An 8,956-nucleotide genomic window follows, 5' to 3' on the forward strand; every position below is an offset into this window, starting at 1 on the left:
AGAAAGATAGCGGAAGTCGGAAAAAAAGGGAAAAGGGGTGAAGGGAGGTGAGAGGGGACAGCAGCGAGAGGGACAAATGGCCTGAGGAATGGTGGGAGAGGAAAAGAGATGGAAGAGAGGAGAGAAGCTAAAAGGAAGCGATAAGTGAGAAGGGAGAAGAAAGAGAGAAGGGGGGTGAGAAAGGAAACGAGAAGAGAGGAGGAAAGGGAGAAAAAGGCGAGATTGGATAGGAGGGAATGGGGAGAATGCGAAGACACAGGAGGAGGGAAAGGAGAGAGGGAAAGGGCGAGGGGGAGGAATGCAATAAGGCTAGGTGCGGTTAGGTTGGAGCTAGAAAGAGAGAGAGAGAGAGAGAGAGAGAGAGAGAGAGAGAGAGAGAGAGAGAGAGAGAGAGAGAGAGAGAGAGAGAGAGAGAGAGAGAGAGAGAGAGAGAGGAGAGAGACAGACAGACAGAGATAGAGAGAGAAAAAAAATAGATAGAAGAGAGAGAGAGAGAGAGCGAGAGAGCGAGAGAGCGAGGAGGAGAGAGAGAGAGAGAGGAGAGAGAGAGAGAGAGAGAGAGAGAGAGCGAGAGAGCGAGAGAGCGAGAGAGCGAGAGAGAGAGAGAGAGAGAGAGAGAGAGAGAGAGAGAGAGAGAGAGAGAGAGAGAGAGAGAGAGAGATCTTAGGCCCGATAAAAAGGCGAAGTCGGTGGGCGTCGGGTGGTTTAAGGGCGAGAAAGGAAATGGTTACGGCCGTGGTTTCTCCCCTACTCTTGTTCTTCGTTCCCGGTTCTCTTCCTTTTTCTCTTTTTCACCTCTTTCTCTCCTCTGTTTCACTTCTATATCTATTTTCTTTTTCACCACTTTCTTTCCTTTCTTGCTCCTCTCCTCTTTTGCTTTTCTCCTTTTCACCTCTTTTTTCCTCTCTATTTCACATCTTTATCTCTTCCCTTTTCACCTGCTCCTTTCTTGTCACTTCTTTATCTCTTCTCTTTTTCACCTCTTTCTGTCCTCTCTTGCTCCCCTTTCTTTCCCTCATTTATTTCTTGAGTTTTCCCTTTATTTCAAAATTATCTTACCATTATCTTTTTCATCTCTTTCTCTCTATATATTTTGCTGTTCTCTCTTTCTACTCCGTCTCTCCTATTTTCTCTTTCCTATTAAAGTTTTCGGTTATATTTTCTCTCTCTCTCTCTCTCTCTCTCTCTCTCTCTCTCTCTCTTTGCGTTATTGGTTCTCTTGTCTTCTTTCTCCACATTTTTTTTTCTCTCTCTCTCGTTTTCATTCTCTCTCTCTCTCTTCCTTTCTCTCTCCCACTCTTCATTTCTTGGTTGTTCTCTGTCTCTTTCTCTTCCTCTCCTTTTTCTTTTTCTTTTACCTATCTTATCTCCCTCGGGGTAGATCGCTGATACCTATTCTCTCACCGTGTAAAAGATGCAAATTGACCCTCCACTTTTCCCTCCTCCACCCCCTCCCCCTCCGCATTCCTTGTTCCTGTCTCTCCTCCCATTATACCTTCCCCCTTCCCCCCCTTCCTTCTTCACCCATCTACCTTCTCTCTCTCCCTCGACCCATCTTCACCCCCCCCCCAACCATAATATTCCCCTTACTCCTTTTCCTTCCCCCTACGCCCCTCACTCTCCCCCTTCCCTATGATCTCCCTACACTGCACCCCCTCCCTCCTATCTCCTACCTTCCCCTTCCTCCCTTCCTCTCCCCCTGACCTCCCCCCACCTTCCATTACAACCTCTTTCCCCTCGACCCTCTCCACCCCCCTTCCTTCGTATCCCCCCTCTCCTCCCTCACTATATGCCCCTCCCCCTCCACTGTACGCCCACTGTAGTACCGTAACTGTGAAGAGAAAAAACATAAAAAACGCCCGTGTATCACGCCCTTAAGCTCCTTATGGAAGATCTTGGCCCAAGAATTTTTTTTTTCTTTTTTTTCTCACTCCCTCTTTTTTCCCATTAAGATGCTGATGTCATAGACTTTTACACGCATATACATATCATATATGTATATCCTAGACACGATAATATAAGATACATATATTTCTTATACACATAAGTTTAACATGAAAGTGCTAATATTATGTAGTTTTATACGTATATTCGTGTATATCACATACATACACATTTCAGATATACATAAATACAGGTAAAAATGTATGAAAGTCATGACATCGTTCATCTTTAGAAATATATGTACATGACAAAGATGCAAACAATTTGTACACTATAGCTCTCTAGTTGTTGAGAATTTTATTTTTTAACAGGCATTAACCCATTACGGCAAAGCTTAACTAACCCTTAACCAGTTACAAACTTTGCTTATGCTACATGTTCAGAATGCTCTCTTTGTCAGCAAGTTTTTTTTTTTTTAGTTACCCACTTTATTCAACCACTTACAAGGTGGACTATGGAGTTTCTATTGAATATACGATTATATGCATTAGCACAACAAACATCGTTATAGATTGAAAATTCTAATAAACTGCAACGACAGTAATTGACACATTTCATAAAACTACAGTAGAAGGCAAAGAACCAACAAAGTAAACGATGAAGCAACGAAGAAGGGTATGTTGAATGAACATAACAAAGTAAAAACGTTTGCTCACACACGATTGCAAGCGTCTCCCCCTCTGTGACGTCAGAGCGCCGGAATCGATGACGTCACGAACTTGTCACTTGCCAGATGACCAAAGTGAAAAAAGTGAAGTATAGCATTCCTTAAATTATTTAATAGGATCTTTGCTGAATACATACACAATATATACACACATATTTAAGAGACACACACACACAGATATATATATATATATATATATATATATATATATATATATATATATATATATATATATATATATATATATATAAACACAACACATACTATTAACACGAAATTGTTTATTTTACACATGAATACACCATCTTTATATTCCGGAAAGTTTATCTCGAACGACTGTAACCCTTTTCACTTGTACTATCACTGAATAAAGAAAGGTGGCCAGGGGGGAAAATGTAAAAAGAGTAGAAATCTTAAGAATTCTTTCTTTGTTCCCAATTCCATGTAACGAGGAGAAAAAACTCTGTCGTTTATGCAGTTGTATTGACCTTCCGCCAGACCCCCCAAAAAAAGAAACCTTTAATTAAAATCTGTTGCCCTTCCTGTTGTGGATTTCGAGTGGATTTTACATTACACAAACACATATATCTGGTATACCTACAAACATGCACAATGTCGTGAAACATTTCAACAATAAGACATGCATGACACCAATTTATGCGTATCTTGAGTCTCATGATGATGCTAGAATGACTTGCTTGTTTACGTCATGACCCTCACACGTGGAAGAGAACAAGGTCAGGTAGATAATGAGGCTACAGGAAAAATTCGCCCAGTATCCTTTGACAAAGAAAAAGAGTCCATATCTTTTTTTACCCAAACTGTGAGACGAGATGTTTTGCTTGTGAATCGTCTTCCGAGGTGTACGCGTGTGTGTGTGTGTGTGTCTGTGTGTGTTTATGTGTGCGAATCGTCTCCGAGATTAGGAATGTGTGTGTGTGTGTGTGTGTGTGTGTGTGTGTGTGTGTGTGTGTGTCTGTGTGTGTGTGTGTGTGTGTGTGTGTGTGTGTGTGTGTGTGTGTGTGTGTGTGTGTGTGTGTGTGCGTGTTTGTGTTTGTTTCAAATCCTTATCATTGAATATAATGGTTTCTTTGGTAAAGCATTATTAAATCAGTATTTGTAAAGTCTATGGCTTTTTGTGTAGTTGTGTACATGCGTGTACATGTCGTATATAATCATGTAGTTGCGTGTGTGTGTGTGTATGAATTTTCCCTAATAGAGATTTTACATCTGGTAGAATTTTCCTTCCAAAAATCTTTGTTGATTCTGGGCAAGCAGACACTTCACCCCACTCCTTTCCCTTTCTGTTGCCGCCTCTTCTCATTTCTTCCATTTTTCTTTCCCTCTCTGTGTGCTTTATTCCCCTCTCCTCTCCCCTCTTAATTTTTTCTCTCTATACTTTTCTTACACCTTGTATATATCATCTCTCTCTTCTTCTTTCTCTCTGATGTTCTCGCACCATCTATCACTCTTTCGCCCTGTGTATGCTTATGTCTGTCTGTCTGTCATTCTCTCTCTCTCTCTCTCTCTCTCTCTCTCTCTATCTATATCTCCTCTCTCTCTCTCTCTCTCTCTCTCTCTCTCTCTCTCTCTCTCTCTCTCTCTCTCTCTCTCTCTCTCTCTCTCTCTTCCTGTCTCTCTCCCACTCTTTATTTCTTAGTTGCTCTCTGTCTCACTCTTTCTCACTCTGTTTTTCTCACTTTGTACTCTCTTGCTCTCTGCTCCTTTGTGAGTTTGCCTTTCTCACTCTCATTCAGTTTTTGTCATTGTACTTCTGCCTCTCTCTCCACCCCTTTATCTGTATGTACGTTTACTCCTACACTCTCACTCTCCTCCCCTTCTCTCTTTATATATGTATCTCTCTTTCTTTTTCACATTCCCCTGTTCTTTGTCTCTTTTATTATATTCTTTTTCCGTACTCTTCCCTTTCTATCTTCGCTCTCTAGCTCATTCTCTTGTTGTCATTCATCCCTCCCTTCGTTTTCTTTGTACTCCTTCGTCTCTCTCTTCCTCACTCTCTCTCTTTCTCTCTGTGTATTCCTACTTCTCACGTTCTCCAACCCTTCCACTCCACATTCTTCGTATTATTCTCCTCATTTTCTATCTTCGTAATATAACTTTCTCTCCTATTTCCGCTCTATACCCCTCTCTCTTTTTCTCACTCTCCTTTCTCTCTATATATTCCTACTTCTCACGTTCTTACATCTTCCCACATTCCTTCTTCATATTATTCTCCAAATTTTCTATCTTCGTAATATAACTTTCTCTCCTTTTCCCGCTCTGTAACCTTCTCTCTCTTTCTCACTCTCCTTCTTTCTCGCTCTGTATTCCTACCTCTCACTCCCCCATTCTCCCACCTTTTCTCACACAGTCTTGAGGTCTGTAATGGTTACTTGGCCCCCCACTTGACGTACACAAGTGTGTTCCCGAGGCTGGTTATAACGCCAATAACACTATCTGTTTCACATCGTTTTCATGACAGATTTATCATAAGTATATCCCAAAATACCTCGCCTTGTTCGTGTCCCGGTCTAGTTGGAGGGCTCTTCTGGCAGTTTAGAAAAAAAAAGGAAAAGAAAAGAAAAGAAAAAAATGGAGAGGACGAAGATGGAGAAAAATAATTTGGAAAGAAAGGAAAAAAAGTAAATAGACAAATCAATAGAAAAGAAATAAGGGAAGGTAGCACAGAAAGAAGACAGAGGAGAGGATATAGATAAAAAACAGGAGAAGGGTAAGAAGTGTAACGAGAGATCAGGTGTTCCAAGAAATCTCGTATCCATTGATAATCCATTGTTGACAGTCTTGCTAAGCCGAAGTAGATCTCTATCTTACTATCTTATTCTTCATCTTTCTTAAGCAAGAGACGTAAAATCTTCACCTCTTTTTATTTTTTTTCCCTACATATATGGCTTTCCTTTATATCTTTCTCCATATGAACGTTACCAGCTTATCTGATCCTAGTCTTTAATGCAAATATGGATAGTGGTGTCCGTAGAGTTTTCACAACTCGAGTAATTCTAAGCGCGGAGAGAAAACCGTTTCAGATTAATATGGATTAGAATAAGAAATAACCAGGGGGGGAGTTAGCATTGGAATTGAGATGAAGGGAAAAGAAAGGTAGGAGAGGTTAAGGAAGGGTAAACCCGTAATTCCTTACTTAGGTAGAGGTATATGGTATAGGTATAGATTGTAGGTACAAGGTAAAGATCTATATAAGTTTATAAGGGAAAGGTATAAAGTAGGAGAGCGGTTACGATGAGGGAAAAAGAAGGGTAAGAGGGAGGAAGGAATAGAATCATTGATTATTATTCTGAAAAGATAAGAGAGGAAAGAAAACGAGAGGGGAAAATGAAGGATAAAACTTATCATCATTGTCAATGGTATTATGATCATCATTATTTTGTTACTCTATCATTATCCTGAATGATATTATCCTAATTACCATTTTCTTACTATCATCTTTATTATCATTATCATTAATGATATGTTCATCATCATTATTTCGTTAGTATCGTCTTTTATTATTATAATCAAAATTCAATGTTATATTGATTGATGTCACCATTAATTTCATTATTACTAATGGTGTCATGCTCATAATTGTCTTAACTGGCATCACCATAATTTATTTTCTTCATTGACATATTTAGACTTATTGCTAAACTTTGGATGACGATTTTCTTCATGTTTCTACATTTTTCTTTTTCGTTTTGAAACGTTGTGTGTCAGATGTCTCTTTGATATGTAAAACTGGACGAAATTTACCAGTTTCTTTGTTCTTATTCAGCAGTATTTTTAGCAGTATTACTATTGCAATGTCTAACGTTTTTTTTTTTTACGTATTTTGTAGCAACATTTTCCGTTATACTTGTATATTTTTCTTTTAAATATTTTCTCATCGCCATTCCTTGGCTATGAATGCATGTCGTATGGATTCACTCTCACGTAGTTTTAAACAAATTAATAAACGCATGAAGAAACAAATTGAATATGATAAATAATAGGGATATATGAATAATAAGAAAAGTAGTTAAAATGAATAAATTAATAGAAAGTAAAAAATATCCAATGAATACAATTTAAAAGCTACACTCTCTTACCCTTGAACTTTGAAAGATAGAATAAAAGAGACAGAATGTATAAAAAAAGATCAGATGTGTTAAGAAGTCGATAACAAGAGAGAGAGAGAGAGAGAGAGAGAGAGAGAGAGAGAGAGAGAGAGAGAGAGAGAGAGAGAGAGAGAGAGAGAGAGAGAGAGAGAGAGAACACACACATATCTATATCCATATTTATATGTATGTATGTATATATGTATGTATGTATGTATGTATGTATGTATGTATGTATCTATGTACCTATATATGTATTTATCTTTGTATCTATGTATCTGTCAATTTATATACCTGTCTATCGATTTTATATATTTATTTTATATCAGTATATCTATGTATCTGTCTTTGTATCTATGTATCTCTCTGTCTATGGATCTATCTATCTGTCTATGCATTTGTCTATCTGTCTACCTTAAATGAATCAATTATCCACGTGTTTATTTCCTTGTTCATCTATGTTCTCAAGAAGGAAATAGAAAAGAAAATAAGAAAGAATATACGATAAGAAAGGAAGAGAGAGAGAAAAAAGAAGAAAATACTGAAAATGATAAAATATAGGGAACAACAGATCGAACGCAACAACAACAAGAAAAGAAAAACGAATAACAATAACAAAAAAAGAAAAAAAGAAAAAAAAGAAGAGGTAATGAAAAGCGAAATAACAGAAAGGATAAAGAAACAGAGAAAATTTTTCATCTTAAAGAGAGGAAAGAAGAAGAAGAAGAAGAAGAAGAAGAGAAGACCATAAAAATGTAAATTTTTTTTCTTTGTATTGCTCTTTATGATAAAGAAGTTCTCTCTTGCTTATTTACTTGCCAAACAAGAGAACAGCGTGAAGAATAACGCATGGTCTGTAACTAACAACAACAAAAAAATCTTTGGAAAAGTTTACCTTTTCTGGAGAAGAAAAAAGAAAAAAAAAAGAAAAAAAAAAGAAAAGAAAAAAAAGAGAGATAGATTTTTTTTTTTCTCGGTCACAAACATAACTTTTTTGTCTGTTTGTTGTTTTTTCTCATTAATATATATAGTTTACTTTTACTTTTTTTTCTTTCCCCCTATTTATTTTTCTTTTGATATATGTCCCTCTTTCTTTCCCTCATTTTCTTCTTCTCTTTTTCTTTTCCTTGCCTAAATCTTTTCTTTCTTTTATCAGTATCGCAATGATTCCATAAGACACGAGATAGCAATTAATGCCGAAGAATGTCCATGATGTTATGTGAAGAGAGAGAGAGAGAGAGAGAGAGAGAGAGAGAGAGAGAGAGAGAGAGAGAAAGACTATCTTTCTCTTGTCTCCCTCTACCTCTCTCTGCCTCCCTTTCTGTCCATCTCTCTCTCTCTCTCTCTCTCTCTCTCTCTCTCTCTTCCCCTCCTACTCCTGAACTATAGAAAAAAAACACGTTATTAATATCACCATTACCCTCTACATCTCCCTCCCTCTCTCTCTCTCTCTCTCTCTCTCTATTTATCGTTACTTCATCCGTCATCTCCCTAAGCATCAATCTATCCCTGTTTGCCTATCCATCCTCTAACCTTGTCCCAACGAGAGCATTTCTTTAAACTTTATCAATTCATTATTCTCTGCCTCTCAAGCCTTGAACCTGATTTTTTTTTTTTTTTTTTTTTTACATTTATCTAATTTTGGTTTTAGAATAGTTGTTATAGTTGTAGTAGTTATAGTATTATTATAGTTATAGTAGCAATGATGATGGTGGTGAAGATACAGATGGTGATGATAAGGGGAAGGAAAAGGAAAATGATAATGTAGGTAATAGTTTGCATGATATTAACAGAACAGTTATGATGATGGTGATGAGGATGAAGGTGATAATTATGAAAATGACAATGATAATAATAATGGCGAAATTATAACAATAATAATGCCAGTAATTATAATCATATTAATAATAATAATGATAATGATAACAATGATGATAATAATGACAAAGATAATAATAATAAAGACTTACATTATAAAAAAGTAATAACAGTGATACTAAAACGAATACTAATAGTAATTCCAATGGTAATATTAATATTAATAATGATAATGATAATAATAACAATAACAATATAAAATAAAAATGGTGTTGAAAGTAATAATAATAATAATAATAACAATCATAGTAATAATAACAATGATGATGATAACGATGATAAAAGCAATAATGCTATTAAAAATAGTAATGGAAATGATAATACATGTTGTAATGATAATAATGATAATGATGATAAT

The sequence above is a fragment of the Penaeus monodon genome, chromosome 40, assembly GCF_015228065.2.
Source record: "Penaeus monodon isolate SGIC_2016 chromosome 40, NSTDA_Pmon_1, whole genome shotgun sequence".
Taxonomy (NCBI): Eukaryota; Metazoa; Arthropoda; class Malacostraca; order Decapoda; family Penaeidae; genus Penaeus; species Penaeus monodon.